This window comes from Ambystoma mexicanum, chromosome 7q (genome assembly GCF_040938575.1).
Source record: "Ambystoma mexicanum isolate Mex_15411 chromosome 7q, UKY_AmexF1_1, whole genome shotgun sequence".
In the NCBI taxonomy this organism is placed as follows: Eukaryota; Metazoa; Chordata; class Amphibia; order Caudata; family Ambystomatidae; genus Ambystoma; species Ambystoma mexicanum.
In genome coordinates this window covers 1,146,671,587-1,146,694,997 of record NC_090941.1, presented here as the reverse complement: position 1 = coordinate 1,146,694,997, position 23,411 = coordinate 1,146,671,587, and positions in this window count along the sequence as shown.

Here is a 23,411-nt window from a genome sequence, read left to right as displayed (position 1 = left end):
CTAAAGAAAAATAGAAAGAACTCCTGTTAGGTGAACACCTGATGCTCAAATGCAATCCATCCCTAAATATTATACCATGTACTTCCAGAGTTGTTGTTTATTTCACAGAACTTCAAACTCAAAGGTAAGCACTTACAAGCTTGAAGCTGTATTTCTATGAGGTTTCAAGGAATCTGAAATTCAAAACTGCAATGTTCAGCCAAAGGGTCTGCATCCCTGTTCTTGTCAGAGGCTGTTTCTGGTATGGGCACTGTGGAATAAGTGCTCGCCTTTTTATCCCTTGAAAGGCCCTGAAGGCACCAAACCATTAAGTAGCTCCTCCCACATTTTTCCCACTCTTTTCTGAGCTTGCCTGGTGAAGATTTTGAAAGTATAGAGAGATGGTTTTCTGTAGTGGGGATATTGCAACAATTGCTCACCTAACATGGAAGCACTTACTAACTAAAGAAAAATAGAAAGAACTCCTGTTAGGTGAACACCTGATGCTCAAATGCAATCCATCCCTAAATATTATACCATGTACTTCCAGAGTTGTTGTTTATTTCACAGAACTTCAAACTCAAAAGGTAAGCACTTACAAGCTTGAAGCTGTATTTCTATGAGGTTTCAAGACATCTGAAATTCAAAACTGCAATGTTCAGCCAAAGGGTCTGCATCCCTGTTCTTGTCTGAGGCTGTTCCTGGTATGGGCACTGTGGAAGAAGTTCTAGCCTTTTCATCCCTTGAAAGTCCCTGAAGGCACCAAACCATTAAGAAGCTCCTCCCACATTTTTCCCGCTCTTTTCTGAGATTGCTTGGTGAAGATTTTGAAAGTATAGAGAGATGGTTTTCTGTAGTGGAGATATTGCAACAATTGCTCACCTAACATGGAAGCACTTACTAACTAAAGAAAAATAGAAAGAACTCCTGTTAGGTGAGCACCTGATGTTCAAATGCAATCCATCCTAAATATTATAACATACACTTCCAAAATTGCTGTTTAGTTCACAGAACTTCAACCTCAAAAGGGAAGCACTTACACATATATAAAACGCAGGTGCCAACCTTGAAGCTGTATTTCTGTGAGGTTCCAAGACATCTGAAATTCAAAACTGCAATGTTCAGCCAGTGGGTCTGCATCCCTGTTCTTGTCTGAGGCTGGTATGGGCACTGTGGAATAAGTGCTCGCCTTTTTATCCCTTGAAAGGCCCTGAAGGCACCAAACCATTAAGTAGCTCCTCCCACATTTTTCCCGCTCTTTTCTGAGCTTGCTTGGTGAAGATTTTGAAAGTATAGAGGGATGGTTTTCTGCAGTGGAGATATTGCAACAATTGCTCACCTAACATGGAAGCACTTACTAACTAAAGAAAAATAGAAAGAACTCCTGTTAGGTGAGCACCTGATGCTCAAATGCAATTATTCTCTAAATATTATAACATACACTTCCAGAGCTGTTGTTTAGTTAACAGAACTTCAACCTCAATAGGTAAGCACTTACAAGCTTGAAGCTGTATTTCTATGAGGTTTCAAGACATCTGAAATTCAAAACTGCAATGTTCAGCCAGTTGGCCTGCATCACTGTTCTCATCCGAGGCCGTTCCTGCTATGGGCACTGTGGAAGAAGTGCCCACCTTTTTATCCCTTGAAAGGCCCTCAAGGCACCAAACCATTAAGTAGCTCCTCCTACATTTTTCCCGCTCTTTTCTGAGCTTGCTTGGTGAAGATTTTGAAAGTATAGAGAGATGGTTTTCTGTAGTGGGGATATTGCAACAATTGCTCACCTAACATGGAAGCACTTACTAACTAAAGAAAAACAGAAAGAACTCCTGTTAGGTGAGCACCTGATGTTCAAATGCAATCCATCCTAAATATTATAACATACACTTCCAAAGTTGCTGTTTAGTTCACAGAACTTCAACCTCAAAAGGTAAGCACTTATAACCATGAAGCTGTATTTCTATGAGGTTTCAAGACATCTGAAATTCAAAACTGCAATGTTCAGCCAATGGGTCTGCATCCCTGTTCATGTCTGAGGCTGTTACTGTTATGGGCACTGTGGAAGAAGTGCTCGCCTTTTTATCCCTTCAAAGGCCCTGAAGGCACCAAACCATTAAGAAGCTCCTCCCACATTTTTCCCGCTCTTTTCTGAGCTTGCTTGGTGAAGATTTTGAAAGTATAGAGAGATGGTTTTCTGTAGTGGAGATATTGCAACAATTGCTCACCTAACATGGAAGCACTTACTAACTAAAGAAAAATAGAAAGAACCCCTGTTAGGTGAGCACCTGATGTTCAAATGCAACCCATCCCTAAATATTATACCATGTACTTCCAGAGTTGTTGTTTATTTCACAGAACTTCAAACTCAAAAGGTAAGCACTTACAACCATGAAGCTGTATTTCTATGAGGTTTCAAGACATCTGAAATTCAAAACTGCAATGTTCAGCCAGTTGGCCTGCATCACTGTTGTCATCTGAGGCCGTTCCTGCTATGGGCACTGTGGAGAAGTGCCCACCTTTTTATCCCTCGAAAGGCCCTCAAGGCACCAGACCATTAAGTAGCTCCTCCCACATTTTTCCCGCTCTTTTCTGAGCTTGCTTGGTGAAGATTTTGAAAGTATAGAGAGATGGTTTTCTGTAGTGGGGATATTGCAACAATTGCTCACCTAACATGGAAGCACTTACTAACTAAAGAAAAATAGAAAGAACTCCTGTTAGGTGAACACCTGATGCTCAAATGCAATCCATCCCTAAATATTATTCCATGTACTTCCAGAGTTGTTGTTTATTTCACAGAACTTCAAACTCAAAAGGTAAGCACTTACAAGCTTGAAGCTGTATTTCTATGAGGTTTCAAGGCATCTGAAATTCAAAACTGCAATGTTCAGCCAAAGGGTCTGCATCCCTGTTCTTGTCAGAGGCTGTTTCTGGTATGGGCACTGTGGAATAAGTGCTCGCCTTTTTATCCCTTGAAAGGCCCTGAAGGCACCAAACCATTAAGTAGCTCCTCCCACATTTTTCCCGCTCTTTTCTGAGCTTGCCTGGTGAAGATTTTGAAAGTATAGAGAGATGGTTTTCTGTAGTGGGGATATTGCAACAATTGCTCACCTAACATGGAAGCACTTACTAACTAAAGAAAAATAGAAAGAACTCCTGTTAGGTGAACACCTGATGCTCAAATGCAATCCATCCCTAAATATTATACCATGTACTTCCAGAGTTGTTGTTTATTTCACAGAACTTCAAACTCAAAAGGTAAGCACTTACAAGCTTGAAGCTGTATTTCTATGAGGTTTCAAGACATCTGAAATTCAAAACTGCAATGTTCAGCCAAAGGGTCTGCATCCCTGTTCTTGTCTGAGGCTGTTCCTGGTATGGGCACTGTGGAAGAAGTTCTAGCCTTTTTATCCCTTGAAAGTCCCTGAAGGCACCAAACCATTAAGAAGCTCCTCCCATATTTTTCCCGCTCTTTTCTGAGCTTGCTTGGTGAAGATTTTGAAAGTATAGAGAGATGGTTTTCTGTAGTGGAGATATTGCAACAATTGCTCACCTAACATGGAAGCACTTACTAACTAAAGAAAAATAGAAAGAACTCCTGTTAGGTGAGCACCTGATGTTCAAATGCAATCCATCCTAAATATTATAACATACACTTCCAAAATTGCTGTTTAGTTCACAGAACTTCAACCTCAAAAGGGAAGCACTTACACATATATAAAACGCAGGTGCCAACCATGAAGCTGTATTTCTGTGAGGTTCCAAGACATCTGAAATTCAAAACTGCAATGTTCAGCCAGTGGGTCTGCATCCCTGTTCTTGTCTGAGGCTGGTATGGGCACTGTGGAATAAGTGCTTGCCCTTTTATCCCTTGAAAGGCCCTGAAGGCACCAAACCATTAAGTAGCTCGTCCCACACTTTTCCCGCTCTTTTCTGAGCTTGCTTGGTGAAGATTTTGAAAGTATAGAGGGATGGTTTTCTGCAGTGGAGATATTGCAACAATTGCTCACCTAACATGGAAGCACTTACTAACTAAAGAAAAATAGAAAGAACTCCTGTTAGGTGAGCACCTGATGCTCAAATGCAATTATTCTCTAAATATTATAACATACACTTCCAGAGCTGTTGTTTAGTTAACAGAACTTCAACCTCAATAGGTAAGCACTTACAAGCTTGAAGCTGTATTTCTATGAGGTTTCAAGACATCTGAAATTCAAAACTGCAATGTTCAGCCAATGGGTCTGCATCCCTGTTCATGTCTGAGGCTGTTACTGTTATGGGCACTGTGGAAGAAGTGCTCGCCTTTTTATCCCTTGAAAGGCCCTGAAGGCACCAAACCATTAAGAAGCTCCTCCCACATTTTTCCCGCTCTTTTCTGAGCTTGCTTGGTGAAGATTTTGAAAGTATAGAGAGATGGTTTTCTGTAGTGGGGATATTGCAACAATTGCTCACCTAACATGGAAGCACTTACTAACTAAAGAAAAATAGAAAGAACTCCTGTTAGGTGAACACCTGATGCTCAAATGCAATCCATCCCTAAATATTATACCATGTACTTCCAGAGTTGTTGTTTATTTCACAGAACTTCAAACTCAAAAGGTAAGCACTTACAAGCTTGAAGCTGTATTTCTATGAGGTTTCAAGGCATCTGAAATTCAAAACTGCAATGTTCAGCCAAAGGGTCTGCATCCCTGTTCTTGTCAGAGGCTGTTTCTGGTATGGGCACTGTGGAATAAGTGCTCGCCTTTTTATCCCTTGAAAGGCCCTGAAGGCACCAAACCATTAAGTAGCTCCTCCCACATTTTTCCCGCTCTTTTCTGAGATTGCTTGGTGAAGATTTTGAAAGTATAGAGAGATGGTTTTCTGTAGTGGGGATATTGCAACAATTGCTCACCTAACATGGAAGCACTTACTAACTAAAGAAAAACAGAAAGAACTCCTGTTAGGTGAGCACCTGATGTTCAAATGCAATCCATCCTAAATATTATAACATACACTTCCAAAGTTGCTGTTTAGTTCACAGAACTTCAACCTCAAAAGGTAAGCACTTATAACCATGAAGCTGTATTTCTATGAGGTTTCAAGACATCTGAAATTCAAAACTGCAATGTTCAGCCAAAGGGTCTGCATCCCTGTTCTTGTCTGAGGCTGTTCCTGGTATGGGCACTGTGGAAGAAGTTCTAGCCTTTTTATCCCTTGAAAGTCCCTGAAGGCACCAAACCATTAAGTAGCTCCTCCCACATTTTTCCCGCTCTTTTCTGAGCTTGCTTGGTGAAGATTTTGAAAGTATAGAGAGATGGTTTTCTGTAGTGGGGATATTGCAACAATTGCTCACCTAACATGGAAGCACTTACTAACTAAAGAAAAATAGAAAGAACTCCTGTTAGGTGAACACCTGATGCTCAAATGCAATCCATCCCTAAATATTATACCATGTACTTCCAGAGTTGTTGTTTATTTCACAGAACTTCAAACTCAAAAGGTAAGCACTTACAAGCTTGAAGCTGTATTTCTATGAGGTTTCAAGACATCTGAAATTCAAAACTGCAATGTTCAGCCAAAGGGTCTGCATCCCTGTTCTTGTCAGAGGCTGTTTCTGGTATGGGCACTGTGGAATAAGTGCTCGCCTTTTTATCCCTTGAAAGGCCCTGAAGGCACCAAACCATTAAGTAGCTCCTCCTACATTTTTCCCGCTCTTTTCTGAGCTTGCTTGGTGAAGATTTTGAAAGTATAGAGAGATGGTTTTCTGTAGTGGGGATATTGCAACAATTGCTCACCTAACATGGAAGCACTTACTAACTAAAGAAAAACAGAAAGAACTCCTGTTAGGTGAGCACCTGATGTTCAAATGCAATCCATCCTAAATATTATAACATACACTTCCAAAGTTGCTGTTTAGTTCACAGAACTTCAACCTCAAAAGGTAAGCACTTATAACCATGAAGCTGTATTTCTATGAGGTTTCAAGACATCTGAAATTCAAAACTGCAATGTTCAGCCAATGGGTCTGCATCCCTGTTCATGTCTGAGGCTGTTACTGTTATGGGCACTGTGGAAGAAGTGCTCGCCTTTTTATCCCTTGAAAGGCCCTGAAGGCACCAAACCATTAAGAACCTCCTCCCACATTTTTCCCGCTCTTTTCTGAGCTTGCTTGGTGAAGATTTTGAAAGTAAAGAGATGGTTTTCTGTAGTGGAGATATTGCAACAATTGCTCACCTAACATGGAAGCACTTACTAACTAAAGAAAAATAGAAAGAACTCCTGTTAGGTGAGCACCTGATGTTCAAATGCAACCCATCCCTAAATATTATACCATGTACTTCCAGAGTTGTTGTTTATTTCACAGAACTTCAAACTCAAAAGGTAAGCACTTACAACCATGAAGCTGTATTTCTATGAGGTTTCAAGATATCTGAAATTCAAAACTGCAATGTTCAGCCAGTTGGCCTGCATCACTGTTCTCATCCGAGGCCGTTCCTGCTATGGGCACTGTGGAAGAAGTGCCCACCTTTTTATCCCTTGAAAGGCCCTCAAGGCACCAAACCATTAAGTAGCTCCTCCCACATTTTTCCCGCTCTTTTCTGAGCTTGCCTGGTGAAGATTTTGAAAGTATAGAGAGATGGTTTTCTGTAGTGGGGATATTGCAACAATTGCTCACCTAACATGGAAGCACTTACTAACTAAAGAAAAATAGAAAGAACTCCTGTTAGGTGAACACCTGATGCTCAAATGCAATATATCCCTAAATATTATACCATGTACTTCCAGAGTTGTTGTTTATTTCACAGAACTTCAAACTCAAAAGGTAAGCACTTACAAGCTTGAAGCTGTATTTCTATGAGGTTTCAAGACATCTGAAATTCAAAACTGCAATGTTCAGCCAAAGGGTCTGCATCCCTGTTCTTGTCTGAGACTGTTCCTGGTATGGGCACTGTGGAAGAAGTTCTAGCCTTTTTATCCCTTGAAAGTCCCTGAAGGCACCAAACCATTAAGAAGCTCCTCCCATATTTTTCCCGCTCTTTTCTGAGCTTGCTTGGTGAAGATTTTGAAAGTATAGAGAGATGGTTTTCTGTAGTGGAGATATTGCAACAATTGCTCACCTAACATGGAAGCACTTACTAACTAAAGAAAAATAGAAAGAACTCCTGTTAGGTGAGCACCTGATGTTCAAATGCAATCCATCCTAAATATTATAACATACACTTCCAAAATTGCTGTTTAGTTCACAGAACTTCAACCTCAAAAGGGAAGCACTTACACATATATAAAACGCAGGTGCCAACCTTGAAGCTGTATTTCTGTGAGGTTCCAAGACATCTGAAATTCAAAACTGCAAAGTTCAGCCAGTGGGTCTGCATCCCTGTTCTTGTCTGAGGCTGGTATGGGCACTGTGGAATAAGTGCTCGCCTTTTTATCCCTTGAAAGGCCCTGAAGGCACCAAACCATTAAGTAGCTCCTCCCACATTTTTCCCGCTCTTTTCTGAGCTTGCTTGGTGAAGATTTTGAAAGTATAGAGGGATGGTTTTCTGCAGTGGAGATATTGCAACAATTGCTCACCTAACATGGAAGCACTTACTAACTAAAGAAAAATAGAAAGAACTCCTGTTAGGTGAGCACCTGATGCTCAAATGCAATTATTCTCTAAATATTATAACATACACTTCCAGAGCTGTTGTTTAGTTAACAGAACTTCAACCTCAATAGGTAAGCACTTACAAGCTTGAAGCTGTATTTCTATGAGGTTTCAAGACATCTGAAATTCAAAACTGCAATGTTCAGCCAGTTGGCCTGCATCACTGTTCTCATCCAAGGCCGTTCCTGCTATGGGCACTGTGGAAGAAGTGCCCACCTTTTTATCCCTTGAAAGGCCCTCAAGGGACCAAACCATTAAGTAGCTCCTCCTACATTTTTCCCGCTCTTTTCTGAGCTTGCTTGGTGAAGATTTTGAAAGTATAGAGAGATGGTTTTCTGTAGTGGGGATATTGCAACAATTGCTCACCTAACATGGAAGCACTTACTAACTAAAGAAAAACAGAAAGAACTCCTGTTAGGTGAGCACCTGATGTTCAAATGCAATCCATCCTAAATATTATAACATACACTTCCAAAGTTGCTGTTTAGTTCACAGAACTTCAACCTCAAAAGGTAAGCACTTATAACCATGAAGCTGTATTTCTATGAGGTTTCAAGACATCTGAAATTCAAAACTGCAATGTTCAGCCAATGGGTCTGCATCCCTGTTCATGTCTGAGGCTGTTACTGTTATGGGCACTGTGGAAGAAGTGCTCGCCTTTTTATCCCTTGAAAGGCCCTGAAGGCACCAAACCATTAAGAAGCTCCTCCCACATTTTTCCCGCTCTTTTCTGAGCTTGCTTGGTGAAGATTTTGAAAGTAAAGAGATGGTTTTCTGTAGTGGAGATATTGCAACAATTGCTCACCTAACATGGAAGCACTTACTAACTAAAGAAAAATAGAAAGAACTCCTGTTAGGTGAGCACCTGATGTTCAAATGCAACCCATCCCTAAATATTATACCATGTACTTCCAGAGTTGTTGTTTATTTCACAGAACTTCAAACTCAAAAGGTAAGCACTTACAACCATGAAGCTGTATTTCTATGAGGTTTCAAGATATCTGAAATTCAAAACTGCAATGTTCAGCCAGTTGGCCTGCATCACTGTTCTCATCCGAGGCCGTTCCTGCTATGGGCACTGTGGAAGAAGTGCCCACCTTTTTATCCCTTGAAAGGCCCTCAAGGCACCAAACCATTAAGTAGCTCCTCCCACATTTTCCCCGCTCTTTTCCGAGCTTGCTTGGTGAAGATTTTGAAAGTATAGAGAGATGGTTTTCTGTAGTGGGGATATTGCAACAATTGCTCACCTAACATAGAAGCACTTACTAACTAAAGAAAAATAGAAAGAACTCCTGTTAGGTGAGCACCTGATGTTCAAATGCAATCCATCCTAAATATTATAACATACACTTCCAAAGTTGCTGTTTAATTCACAGAACTTCAACCTCAAAAGGTAAGCACTTATAACCATGAAGCTGTATTTCTATGAGGTTTCAAGACATCTGAAATTCAAAACTGCAATGTTCAGCCGATTGGTCTGCATCCCTGTTCATGTCTGAGGCTGTTACTGTTATGGGCACTGTGGAAGAAGTGCTCGCCTTTTTATCCCTTGAAAGGCCCTGAAGGCACCAAACCATTAAGTAGCTCCTCCCACATTTTTCCCGCTCTTTTCTGAGCTTGCTTGGTGAAGATTTTGAAAGTATAGAGAGATGGTTTTCTGTAGTGGGGATATTGCAACAATTGCTCACCTAACATAGAAGCACTTACTAACTAAAGAAAAATAGAAAGAACTCCTGTTAGGTGAACACCTGATGCTCAAATGCAATCCATCCCTAAATATTATACCATGTACTTCCAGAGTTGTTGTTTATTTCACAGAACTTCAAACTCAAAAGGTAAGCACTTACAAGCTTGAAGCTGTATTTCTATGGGGTTTCAAGACATCTGAAATTCAAAACTACAATGTTCAGCCAAAGGGTCTGCATCCCTGTTCTTGTCTGAGGCTGTTCCTGGTATGGGCACTGTGGAAGAAGTTCTAGCCTTTTTATCCCTTGAAAGTCCCTGAAGGCACCAAACCATTAAGAAGCTCCTCCCACATTTTTCCCGCTCTTTTCTGAGCTTGCTTGGTGAAGATTTTGAAAGTATAGAGAGATGGTTTTCTGTAGTGGAGATATTGCAACAATTGCTCACCTAACATGGAAGCACTTACTAACTAAAGAAAAATAGAAAGAACCCCTGTTAGGTGAGCACCTGATGTTCAAATGCAACCCATCCCTAAATATTATACCATGTACTTCCAGAGTTGTTGTTTATTTCACAGAACTTCAAACTCAAAAGGTAAGCACTTACAACCATGAAGCTGTATTTCTATGAGGTTTCAAGATATCTGAAATTCAAAACTGCAATGTTCAGCCAGTTGGCCTGCATCACTGTTCTCATCCGAGGCCGTTCCTGCTATGGGCACTGTGGAAGACGTGCCCACCTTTTTATCCCTTGAAAGGCCCTCAAGGCACCAAACCATTAAGTAGCTCCTCCCACATTTTTCCCGCTCTTTTCCGAGCTTGCTTGGTGAAGATTTTGAAAGTATAGAGAGATGGTTTTCTGTAGTGGGGATAGTGCAACAATTGCTCACCTAACATAGAAGCACTTACTAACTAAAGAAAAATAGAAAGAACTCCTGTTAGGTGAACACCTGATGCTCAAATGCAATCCATCCCTAAATAGTATACCATGTACTTCCAGAGTTGTTGTTTATTTCACAGAACTTCAAACTCAAAAGGTAAGCACTTATAACCATGAAGCTGTATTTCTATGAGGTTTCAAGACATCTGAAATTCAAAACTGCAATGTTCATCCAGTTGGCCTGCATCACTGTTGTCATCTGAGGCCGTTCCTGCTATGGGCACTGTGGAGAAGTGCCCACCTTTTTATCCCTTGAAAGGCCCTCAAGGCACCAGACCATTAAGTAGCTCCTCCCACATTTTTCCCGCTCTTTTCTGAGCTTGCTTGGTGAAGATTTTGAAAGTATAGAGAGATGGTTTTCTGTAGTGGGGATATTGCAACAATTGCTCACCTAACATGGAAGCACTTACTAACTAAAGAAAAATAGAAAGAACTCCTGTTAGGTGAACACCTGATGCTCAAATGCAATCCATCCCTAAATATTATACCATGTACTTCCAGAGTTGTTGTTTATTTCACAGAACTTCAAACTCAAAAGGTAAGCACTTACAAGCTTGAAGCTGTATTTCTATGAGGTTTCAAGGCATCTGAAATTCAAAACTGCAATGTTCAGCCAAAGGGTCTGCATCCCTGTTCTTGTCAGAGGCTGTTTCTGGTATGGGCACTGTGGAATAAGTTCTCGCCTTTTTATCCCTTGAAAGGCCCTGAAGGCACCAAACCATTAAGTAGCTCCTCCCACATTTTTCCCGCTCTTTTCTGAGCTTGCCTGGTGAAGATTTTGAAAGTATAGAGAGATGGTTTTCTGTAGTGGGGATATTGCAACAATTGCTCACCTAACATGGAAGCACTTACTAACTAAAGAAAAATAGAAAGAACTCCTGTTAGGTGAACACCTGATGCTCAAATGCAATCCATCCCTAAATATTATACCATGTACTTCCAGAGTTGTTGTTTATTTCACAGAACTTCAAACTCAAAAGGTAAGCACTTACAAGCTTGAAGCTGTATTTCTATGAGGTTTCAAGACATCTGAAATTCAAAACTGCAATGTTCAGCCAAAGGGTCTGCATCCCTGTTCTTGTCTGAGGCTGTTCCTGGTATGGGCACTGTGGAAGAAGTTCTAGCCTTTTTATCCCTTGAAAGTCCCTGAAGGCACCAAACCATTAAGAAGCTCCTCCCATATTTTTCCCGCTCTTTTCTGAGCTTGCTTGGTGAAGATTTTGAAAGTATAGAGAGATGGTTTTCTGTAGTGGAGATATTGCAACAATTGCTCACCTAACATGGAAGCACTTACTAACTAAAGAAAAATAGAAAGAACTCCTGTTAGGTGAGCACCTGATGTTCAAATGCAATCCATCCTAAATATTATAACATACACTTCCAAAATTGCTGTTTAGTTCACAGAACTTCAACCTCAAAAGGGAAGCACTTACACATATATAAAACGCAGGTGCCAACCTTGAAGCTGTATTTCTGTGAGGTTCCAAGACATCTGAAATTCAAAACTGCAATGTTCAGCCAGTGGGTCTGCATCCCTGTTCTTGTTTGAGGCTGGTATGGGCACTGTGGAATAAGTGCTTGCCTTTTTATCCCTTGAAAGGCCCTGAAGGCACCAAACCATTAAGTAGCTCGTCCCACATTTTTCCCGCTCTTTTCTGAGCTTGCTTGGTGAAGATTTTGAAAGTATAGAGGGATGGTTTTCTGCAGTGGAGATATTGCAACAATTGCTCACCTAACATGGAAGCACTTACTAACTAAAGAAAAATAGAAAGAACTCCTGTTAGGTGAGCACCTGATGCTCAAATGCAATTATTCTCTAAATATTATAACATACACTTCCAGAGCTGTTGTTTAGTTAACAGAACTTCAACCTCAATAGGTAAGCACTTACAAGCTTGAAGCTGTATTTCTATGAGGTTTCAAGACATCTGAAATTCAAAACTGCAATGTTCAGCCAAAGGGTCTGCATCCCTGTTCTTGTCAGAGGCTGTTTCTGGTATGGGCACTGTGGAATAAGTGCTCGCCTTTTTATCCCTTGAAAGGCCCTGAAGGCACCAAACCATTAAGAAGCTCCTCCCACATTTTTCCCGCTCTTTTCTGAGCTTGCTTGGTGAAGATTTTGAAAGTATAGAGAGATGGTTTTCTGTAGTGGGGATATTGCAACAATTGCTCACCTAACATGGAAGCACTTACTAAATAAAGAAAAATAGAAAGAACTCCTGTTAGGTGAACACCTGATGCTCAAATGCAATCCATCCCTAAATATTATTCCATGTACTTCCAGAGTTGTTGTTTATTTCACAGAACTTCAAACTCAAAAGGTAAGCACTTACAAGCTTGAAGCTGTATTTCTATGAGGTTTCAAGGCATCTGAAATTCAAAACTGCAATGTTCAGCCAAAGGGTCTGCATCCCTGTTCTTGTCAGAGGCTGTTTCTGGTATGGGCACTGTGGAATAAGTGCTCGCCTTTTTATCCCTTGAAAGGCCCTGAAGGCACCAAACCATTAAGTAGCTCCTCCCACATTTTTCCCGCTCTTTTCTGAGCTTGCCTGGTGAAGATTTTGAAAGTATAGAGAGATGGTTTTCTGTAGTGGGGATATTGCAACAATTGCTCACCTAACATGGAAGCACTTACTAACTAAAGAAAAATAGAAAGAACTCCTGTTAGGTGAACACCTGATGCTCAAATGCAATCCATCCCTAAATATTATACCATGTACTTCCAGAGTTGTTGTTTATTTCACAGAACTTCAAACTCAAAAGGTAAGCACTTACAAGCTTGAAGCTGTATTTCTATGAGGTTTCAAGACATCTGAAATTCAAAACTGCAATGTTCAGCCAAAGGGTCTGCATCCCTGTTCTTGTCTGAGGCTGTTCCTGGTATGGGCACTGTGGAAGAAGTTCTAGCCTTTTTATCCCTTGAAAGTCCCTGAAGGCACCAAACCATTAAGAAGCTCCTCCCATATTTTTCCCGCTCTTTTCTGAGCTTGCTTGGTGAAGATTTTGAAAGTATAGAGAGATGGTTTTCTGTAGTGGAGATATTGCAACAATTGCTCACCTAACATGGAAGCACTTACTAACTAAAGAAAAATAGAAAGAACTCCTGTTAGGTGAGCACCTGATGTTCAAATGCAATCCATCCTAAATATTATAACATACACTTCCAAAATTGCTGTTTAGTTCACAGAACTTCAACCTCAAAAGGGAAGCACTTACACATATATAAAACGCAGGTGCCAACCATGAAGCTGTATTTCTGTGAGGTTCCAAGACATCTGAAATTCAAAACTGCAATGTTCAGCCAGTGGGTCTGCATCCCTGTTCTTGTCTGAGGCTGGTATGGGCACTGTGGAATAAATGCTTGCCCTTTTATCCCTTGAAAGGCCCTGAAGGCACCAAACCATTAAGTAGCTCGTCCCACACTTTTCCCGCTCTTTTCTGAGCTTGCTTGGTGAAGATTTTGAAAGTATAGAGGGATGGTTTTCTGCAGTGGAGATATTGCAACAATTGCTCACCTAACATGGAAGCACTTACTAACTAAAGAAAAATAGAAAGAACTCCTGTTAGGTGAGCACCTGATGCTCAAATGCAATTATTCTCTAAATATTATAACATACACTTCCAGAGCTGTTGTTTAGTTAACAGAACTTCAACCTCAATAGGTAAGCACTTACAAGCTTGAAGCTGTATTTCTATGAGGTTTCAAGACATCTGAAATTCAAAACTGCAATGTTCAGCCAATGGGTCTGCATCCCTGTTCATGTCTGAGGCTGTTACTGTTATGGGCACTGTGGAAGAAGTGCTCGCCTTTTTATCCCTTGAAAGGCCCTGAAGGCACCAAACCATTAAGAAGCTCCTCCCACATTTTTCCCGCTCTTTTCTGAGCTTGCTTGGTGAAGATTTTGAAAGTATAGAGAGATGGTTTTCTGTAGTGGGGATATTGCAACAATTGCTCACCTAACATGGAAGCACTTACTAACTAAAGAAAAATAGAAAGAACTCCTGTTAGGTGAACACCTGATGCTCAAATGCAATCCATCCCTAAATATTATACCATGTACTTCCAGAGTTGTTGTTTATTTCACAGAACTTCAAACTCAAAAGGTAAGCACTTACAAGCTTGAAGCTGTATTTCTATGAGGTTTCAAGGCATCTGAAATTCAAAACTGCAATGTTCAGCCAAAGGGTCTGCATCCCTGTTCTTGTCAGAGGCTGTTTCTGGTATGGGCACTGTGGAATAAGTGCTCGCCTTTTTATCCCTTGAAAGGCCCTGAAGGCACCAAACCATTAAGTAGCTCCTCCCACATTTTTCCCGCTCTTTTCTGAGATTGCTTGGTGAAGATTTTGAAAGTATAGAGAGATGGTTTTCTGTAGTGGGGATATTGCAACAATTGCTCACCTAACATGGAAGCACTTACTAACTAAAGAAAAACAGAAAGAACTCCTGTTAGGTGAGCACCTGATGTTCAAATGCAATCCATCCTAAATATTATAACATACACTTCCAAAGTTGCTGTTTAGTTCACAGAACTTCAACCTCAAAAGGTAAGCACTTATAACCATGAAGCTGTATTTCTATGAGGTTTCAAGACATCTGAAATTCAAAACTGCAATGTTCAGCCAAAGGGTCTGCATCCCTGTTCTTGTCTGAGGCTGTTCCTGGTATGGGCACTGTGGAAGAAGTTCTAGCCTTTTTATCCCTTGAAAGTCCCTGAAGGCACCAAACCATTAAGTAGCTCCTCCCACATTTTTCCCGCTCTTTTCTGAGCTTGCTTGGTGAAGATTTTGAAAGTATAGAGAGATGGTTTTCTGTAGTGGGGATATTGCAACAATTGCTCACCTAACATGGAAGCACTTACTAACTAAAGAAAAATAGAAAGAACTCCTGTTAGGTGAACACCTGATGCTCAAATGCAATCCATCCCTAAATATTATACCATGTACTTCCAGAGTTGTTGTTTATTTCACAGAACTTCAAACTCAAAAGGTAAGCACTTACAAGCTTGAAGCTGTATTTCTATGAGGTTTCAAGACATCTGAAATTCAAAACTGCAATGTTCAGCCAATGGGTCTGCATCCCTGTTCATGTCTGAGGCTGTTACTGTTATGGGCACTGTGGAAGAAGTGCTCGCCTTTTTATCCCTTGAAAGGCCCTGAAGGCACCAAACCATTAAGAAGCTCCTCCCACATTTTTCCCGCTCTTTTCTGAGCTTGCTTGGTGAAGATTTTGAAAGTAAAGAGATGGTTTTCTGTAGTGGAGATATTGCAACAATTGCTCACCTAACATGGAAGCACTTACTAACTAAAGAAAAATAGAAAGAACTCCTGTTAGGTGAGCACCTGATGTTCAAATGCAACCCATCCCTAAATATTATACCATGTACTTCCAGAGTTGTTGTTTATTTCACAGAACTTCAAACTCAAAAGGTAAGCACTTACAACCATGAAGCTGTATTTCTATGAGGTTTCAAGATATCTGAAATTCAAAACTGCAATGTTCAGCCAGTTGGCCTGCATCACTGTTCTCATCCGAGGCCGTTCCTGCTATGGGCACTGTGGAAGAAGTGCCCACCTTTTTATCCCTTGAAAGGCCCTCAAGGCACCAAACCATTAAGTAGCTCCTCCCACATTTTTCCCGCTCTTTTCTGAGCTTGCTTGGTGAAGATTTTGAAAGTATAGAGAGATGGTTTTCTGTAGTGGGGATATTGCAACAATTGCTCACCTAACATGGAAGCACTTACTAACTAAAGAAAAATAGAAAGAACTCCTGTTAGGTGAACACCTGATGCTCAAATGCAATCCATCCCTAAATATTATACCATGTACTTCCAGAGTTGTTGTTTATTTCACAGAACTTCAAACTCAAAAGGTAAGCACTTACAAGCTTGAAGCTGTATTTCTATGAGGTTTCAAGGAATCTGAAATTCAAAACTGCAATGTTCAGCCAAAGGGTCTGCATCCCTGTTCTTGTCAGAGGCTGTTTCTGGTATGGGCACTGTGGAATAAGTGCTCGCCTTTTTATCCCTTGAAAGGCCCTGAAGGCACCAAACCATTAAGTAGCTCCTCCTACATTTTTCCCGCTCTTTTCTGAGCTTGCTTGGTGAAGATTTTGAAAGTATAGAGAGATGGTTTTCTGTAGTGGGGATATTGCAACAATTGCTCACCTAACATGGAAGCACTTACTAACTAAAGAAAAACAGAAAGAACTCCTGTTAGGTGAGCACCTGATGTTCAAATGCAATCCATCCTAAATATTATAACATACACTTCCAAAGTTGCTGTTTAGTTCACAGAACTTCAACCTCAAAAGGTAAGCACTTATAACCATGAAGCTGTATTTCTATGAGGTTTCAAGACATCTGAAATTCAAAACTGCAATGTTCAGCCAATGGGTCTGCATCCCTGTTCATGTCTGAGGCTGTTACTGTTATGGGCACTGTGGAAGAAGTGCTCGCCTTTTTATCCCTTGAAAGGCCCTGAAGGCACCAAACCATTAAGAAGCTCCTCCCACATTTTTCCCGCTCTTTTCTGAGCTTGCTTGGTGAAGATTTTGAAAGTAAAGAGATGGTTTTCTGTAGTGGAGATATTGCAACAATTGCTCACCTAACATGGAAGCACTTACTAACTAAAGAAAAATAGAAAGAACTCCTGTTAGGTGAGCACCTGATGTTCAAATGCAACCCATCCCTAAATATTATACCATGTACTTCCAGAGTTGTTGTTTATTTCACAGAACTTCAAACTCAAAAGGTAAGCACTTACAACCATGAAGCTGTATTTCTATGAGGTTTCAAGATATCTGAAATTCAAAACTGCAATGTTCAGCCAGTTGGCCTGCATCACTGTTCTCATCCGAGGCCGTTCCTGCTATGGGCACTGTGGAAGAAGTGCCCACCTTTTTATCCCTTGAAAGGCCCTCAAGGCACCAAACCATTAAGTAGCTCCTCCCACATTTTTCCCGCTCTTTTCTGAGCTTGCTTGGTGAAGATTTTGAAAGTATAGAGAGATGGTTTTCTGTAGTGGGGATATTGCAACAATTGCTCACCTAACATGGAAGCACTTACTAACTAAAGAAAAATAGAAAGAACTCCTGTTAGGTGAACACCTGATGCTCAAATGCAATCCATCCCTAAATATTATACCATGTACTTCCAGAGTTGTTGTTTATTTCACAGAACTTCAAACTCAAAAGGTAAGCACTTACAAGCTTGAAGCTGTATTTCTATGAGGTTTCAAGACATCTGAAATTCAAAACTGCAATGTTCAGCCAAAGGGTCTGCATCCCTTTTCTTGTCAGAGGCTGTTTCTGGTATGGGCACTGTGGAATAAGTGCTCGCCTTTTTATCCCTTGAAAGGCCCTGAAGGCACCAAACCATTAAGTAGCTCCTCCCACATTTTTCCCGCTCTTTTCTGAGCTTGCCTGGTGAAGATTTTGAAAGTATAGAGAGATGGTTTTCTGTAGTGGGGATATTGCAACAATTGCTCACCTAACATGGAAGCACTTACTAACTAAAGAAAAATAGAAAGAACTCCTGTTAGGTGAACACCTGATGCTCAAATGCAATCCATCCTAAATATTATAACATACACTTCCAAAATTGCTGTTTAGTTCACAGAACTTCAACCTCAAAAGGGAAGCACTTACACATATATAAAACGAAGGTGCCAACCTTGAAGCTGTATTTCTGTGAGGTTCCAAGACATCTGAAATTCAAAACTGCAATGTTCAGCCAGTGGGTCTGCATCCCTGTTCTTGTCTGAGGCTGGTATGGGCACTGTGGAATAAGTGCTCGCCTTTTTATCCCTTGAAAGGCCCTGAAGGCACCAAACCATTAAGTAGCTCCTCCCACATTTTTCCCGCTCTTTTCTGAGCTTGCTTGGTGAAGATTTTGAAAGTATAGAGGGATGGTTTTCTGCAGTGGAGATATTGCAACAATTGCTCACCTAACATGGAAGCACTTACTAACTAAAGAAAAATAGAAAGAACTCCTGTTAGGTGAGCACCTGGTGCTCAAATGCAATTATTCTCTAAATATTATAACATACACTTCCAGAGCTGTTGTTTAGTTAACAGAACTTCAACCTCAATAGGTAAGCACTTACAAGCTTGAAGCTGTATTTCTATGAGGTTTCAAGACATCTGAAATTCAAAACTGCAATGTTCAGCCAGTTGGCCTGCATCACTGTTCTCATCCGAGGCCGTTCCTGCTATGGGCACTGTGGAAGAAGTGCCCACCTTTTTATCCCTTGAAAGGCCCTCAAGGCACCAAACCATTAAGTAGCTCCTCCTACATTTTTCCCGCTCTTTTCTGAGCTTGCTTGGTGAAGATTTTGAAAGTATAGAGAGATGGTTTTCTGTAGTGGGGATATTGCAACAATTGCTCACCTAACATGGAAGCACTTACTAACTAAAGAAAAACAGAAAGAACTCCTGTTAGGTGAGCACCTGATGTTCAAATGCAATCCATCCTAAATATTATAACATACACTTCCAAAGTTGCTGTTTAGTTCACAGAACTTCAACCTCAAAAGGTAAGCACTTATAACCATGAAGCTGTATTTCTATGAGGTTTCAAGACATCTGAAATTCAAAACTGCAATGTTCAGCCAATGGGTCTGCATCACTGTTGTCATCTGAGGCCGTTCCTGCTATGGGCACTGTGGAGAAGTGCCCACCTTTTTATCCCTTGAAAGGCCCTCAAGGCACCAGACCATTAAGTAGCTCCTCCCACATTTTTCCCGCTCTTTTCTGAGCTTGCTTGGTGAAGATTTTGAAAGTATAGAGAGATGGTTTTCTGTAGTGGGGATATTGCAACAATTGCTCACCTAACATGGAAGCACTTACTAACTAAAGAAAAATAGAAAGAACTCCTGTTAGGTGAACACCTGATGCTCAAATGCAATCCATCCCTAAATATTATACCATGTACTTCCAGAGTTGTTGTTTATTTCACAGAACTTCAAACTCAAAAGGTAAGCACTTACAAGCTTGAAGCTGTATTTCTATGAGGTTTCAAGGCATCTGAAATTCAAAACTGCAATGTTCAGCCAAAGGGTCTGCATCCCTGTTCTTGTCAGAGGCTGTTTCTGGTATGGGCACTGTGGAATAAGTGCTCGCCTTTTTATCCCTTGAAAGGCCCTGAAGGCACCAAACCATTAAGTAGCTCCTCCCACATTTTTCCCGCTCTTTTCTGAGCTTGCCTGGTGAAGATTTTGAAAGTATAGAGAGATGGTTTTCTGTAGTGGGGATATTGCAACAATTGCTCACCTAACATGGAAGCACTTACTAACTAAAGAAAAATAGAAAGAACTCCTGTTAGGTGAACACCTGATGCTCAAATGCAATCCATCCCTAAATATTATACCATGTACTTCCAGAGTTGTTGTTTATTTCACAGAACTTCAAACTCAAAAGGTAAGCACTTACAAGCTTGAAGCTGTATTTCTATGAGGTTTCAAGACATCTGAAATTCAAAACTGCAATGTTCAGCCAAAGGGTCTGCATCCCTGTTCTTGTCTGAGGCTGTTCCCGGTATGGGCACTGTGGAAGAAGTTCTAGCCTTTTTATCCCTTGAAAGTCCCTGAAGGCACCAAACCATTAAGTAGCTCCTCCCACATTTTTCCCACTTTTTCTGAGCTTGCTTGGTGAAGATTTTGAAAGTATAGAGAGATGGTTTTCTGTAGTGGGGATATTGCAACAATTGCTCACCTAACATGGAAGCACTTACTAACTAAAGAAAAATAGAAAGAACTCCTGTTAGGTGAACACCTGATGCTCAAATGCAATCCATCCCTAAATATTATACCATGTACTTCCAGAGTTGTTGTTTATTTCACAGAACTTCAAACTCAAAAGGTAAGCACTTACAAGCTTGAAGCTGTATTTCTATGAGGTTTCAAGACATCTGAAATTCAAAACTGCAATGTTCAGCCAAAGGGTCTGCATCCCTTTTCTTGTCAGAGGCTGTTTCTGGTATGGGCACTGTGGAATAAGTGCTCGCCTTTTTATCCCTTGAAAGGCCCTGAAGGCACCAAACCATTAAGTAGCTCCTCCCACATTTTTCCCGCTCTTTTCTGAGCTTGCCTGGTGAAGATTTTGAAAGTATAGAGAGATGGTTTTCTGTAGTGGGGATATTGCAACAATTGCTCACCTAACATGGAAGCACTTACTAACTAAAGAAAAATAGAAAGAACTCCTGTTAGGTGAACACCTGATGCTCAAATTCAATCCATCCCTAAATATTATACCATGTACTTCCAGAGTTGTTGTTTATTTCACAGAACTTCAAACTCAAAAGGTAAGCACTTACAAGCTTGAAGCTGTATTTCTATGAGGTTTCAAGACATCTGAAATTCAAAACTGCAATGTTCAGCCAAAGGGTCTGCATCCCTGTTCTTGTCTGAGGCTGTTCCTGGTATGGGCACTGTGGAAGAAGTTCTAGCCTTTTTATCCCTTGAAAGTCCCTGAAGGCACCAAACCATTAAGTAGCTCCTCCCACATTTTTCCCGCTCTTTTCTGAGCTTGCTTGGTGAAGATTTTGAAAGTATAGAGAGATGGTTTTCTGTAGTGGGGATATTGCAACAATTGCTCACCTAACATGGAAGCACTTACTAACTAAAGAAAAATAGAAAGAACTCCTGTTAGGTGAACACCTGATGCTCAAATGCAATCCATCCCTAAATATTATACCATGTACTTCCAGAGTTGTTGTTTATTTCACAGAACTTCAAACTCAAAAGGTAAGCACTTACAAGCTTGAAGCTGTATTTCTATGAGGTTTCAAGGAATCTGAAATTCAAAACTGCAATGTTCAGCCAAAGGGTCTGCATCCCTGTTCTTGTCAGAGGCTGTTTCTGGTATGGGCACTGTGGAATAAGTGCTCGCCTTTTTATCCCTTGAAAGGCCCTGAAGGCACCAAACCATTAAGTAGCTCCTCCCACATTTTTCCCGCTCTTTTCTGAGCTTGCCTGGTGAAGATTTTGAAAGTATAGAGAGATGGTTTTCTGTAGTGGGGATATTGCAACAATTGCTCACCTAACATGGAAGCACTTACTAACTAAAGAAAAATAGAAAGAACTCCTGTTAGGTGAACACCTGATGCTCAAATGCAATATATCCCTAAATATTATACCATGTACTTCCAGAGTTGTTGTTTATTTCACAGAACTTCAAACTCAAAAGGTAAGCACTTACAAGCTTGAAGCTGTATTTCTATGAGGTTTCAAGACATCTGAAATTCAAAACTGCAATGTTCAGCCTAAGGGTCTGCATCCCTGTTCTTGTCTGAGGCTGTTCCTGGTATGGGCACTGTGGAAGAAGTTCTAGCCTTTTTATCCCTTGAAAGTCCCTGAAGGCACCAAACCATTAAGAAGCTCCTCCCACATTTTTCCCGCTCTTTTCTGAGCTTGCTTGGTGAAGATTTTGAAAGTATAGAGAGATGGTTTTCTGTAGTGGAGATATTGCAACAATTGCTCACCTAACATGGAAGCACTTACTAACTAAAGAAAAATAGAAAGAACTCCTGTTAGGTGAGCACCTGATGTTCAAATGCAATCCATCCTAAATATTATAACATACACTTCCAAAATTGCTGTTTAGTTCACAGAACTTCAACCTCAAAAGGGAAGCACTTACACATATATAAAACGCAGGTGCCAACCTTGAAGCTGTATTTCTGTGAGGTTCCAAGACATCTGAAATTCAAAACTGCAATGTTCAGCCAGTGGGTCTGCATCCCTGTTCTTGTCTGAGGCTGGTATGGGCACTGTGGAATAAGTGCTCGCCTTTTTATCCCTTGAAAGGCCCTGAAGGCACCAAACCATTAAGTAGCTCCTCCCACATTTTTCCCGCTCTTTTCTGAGCTTGCTTGGTGAAGATTTTGAAAGTATAGAGGGATGGTTTTCTGCAGTGGAGATATTGCAACAATTGCTCACCTAACATGGAAGCACTTACTAACTAAAGAAAAATAGAAAGAACTCCTGTTAGGTGAGCACCTGATGCTCAAATGCAATTATTCTCTAAATATTATAACATACACTTCCAGAGCTGTTGTTTAGTTAACAGAACTTCAACCTCAATAGGTAAGCACTTACAAGCTTGAAGCTGTATTTCTATGAGGTTTCAAGACATCTGAAATTCAAAACTGCAATGTTCAGCCAGTTGGCCTGCATCACTGTTCTCATCCGAGGCCGTTCCTGCTATGGGCACTGTGGAAGAAGTGCCCACCTTTTTATCCCTTGAAAGGCCCTCAAGGGACCAAACCATTAAGTAGCTCCTCCTACATTTTTCCCGCTCTTTTCTGAGCTTGCTTGGTGAAGATTTTGAAAGTATAGAGAGATGGTTTTCTGTAGTGGGGATATTGCAACAATTGCTCACCTAACATGGAAGCACTTACTAACTAAAGAAAAACAGAAAGAACTCCTGTTAGGTGAGCACCTGATGTTCAAATGCAATCCATCCTAAATATTATAACATACACTTCCAAAGTTGCTGTTTAGTTCACAGAACTTCAACCTCAAAAGGTAAGCACTTATAACCATGAAGCTGTATTTCTATGAGGTTTCAAGACATCTGAAATTCAAAACTGCAATGTTCAGCCAATGGGTCTGCATCCCTGTTCATGTCTGAGGCTGTTACTGTTATGGGCACTGTGGAAGAAGTGCTCGCCTTTTTATCCCTTGAAAGGCCCTGAAGGCACCAAACCATTAAGAAGCTCCTCCCACATTTTTCCCGCTCTTTTCTGAGCTTGCTTGGTGAAGATTTTGAAAGTAAAGAGATGGTTTTCTGTAGTGGAGATATTGCAACAATTGCTCACCTAACATGGAAGCACTTACTAACTAAAGAAAAATAGAAAGAACTCCTGTTAGGTGAGCACCTGATGTTCAAATGCAACCCATCCCTAAATATTATACCATGTACTTCCAGAGTTGTTGTTTATTTCACAGAACTTCAAACTCAAAAGGTAAGCACTTACAACCATGAAGCTGTATTTCTATGAGGTTTCAAGATATCTGAAATTCAAAACTGCAATGTTCAGCCAGTTGGCCTGCATCACTGTTCTCATCCGAGGCCGTTCCTGCTATGGGCACTGTGGAAGAAGTGCCCACCTTTTTATCCCTTGAAAGGCCCTCAAGGCACCAAACCATTAAGTAGCTCCTCCCACATTTTCCCCGCTCTTTTCCG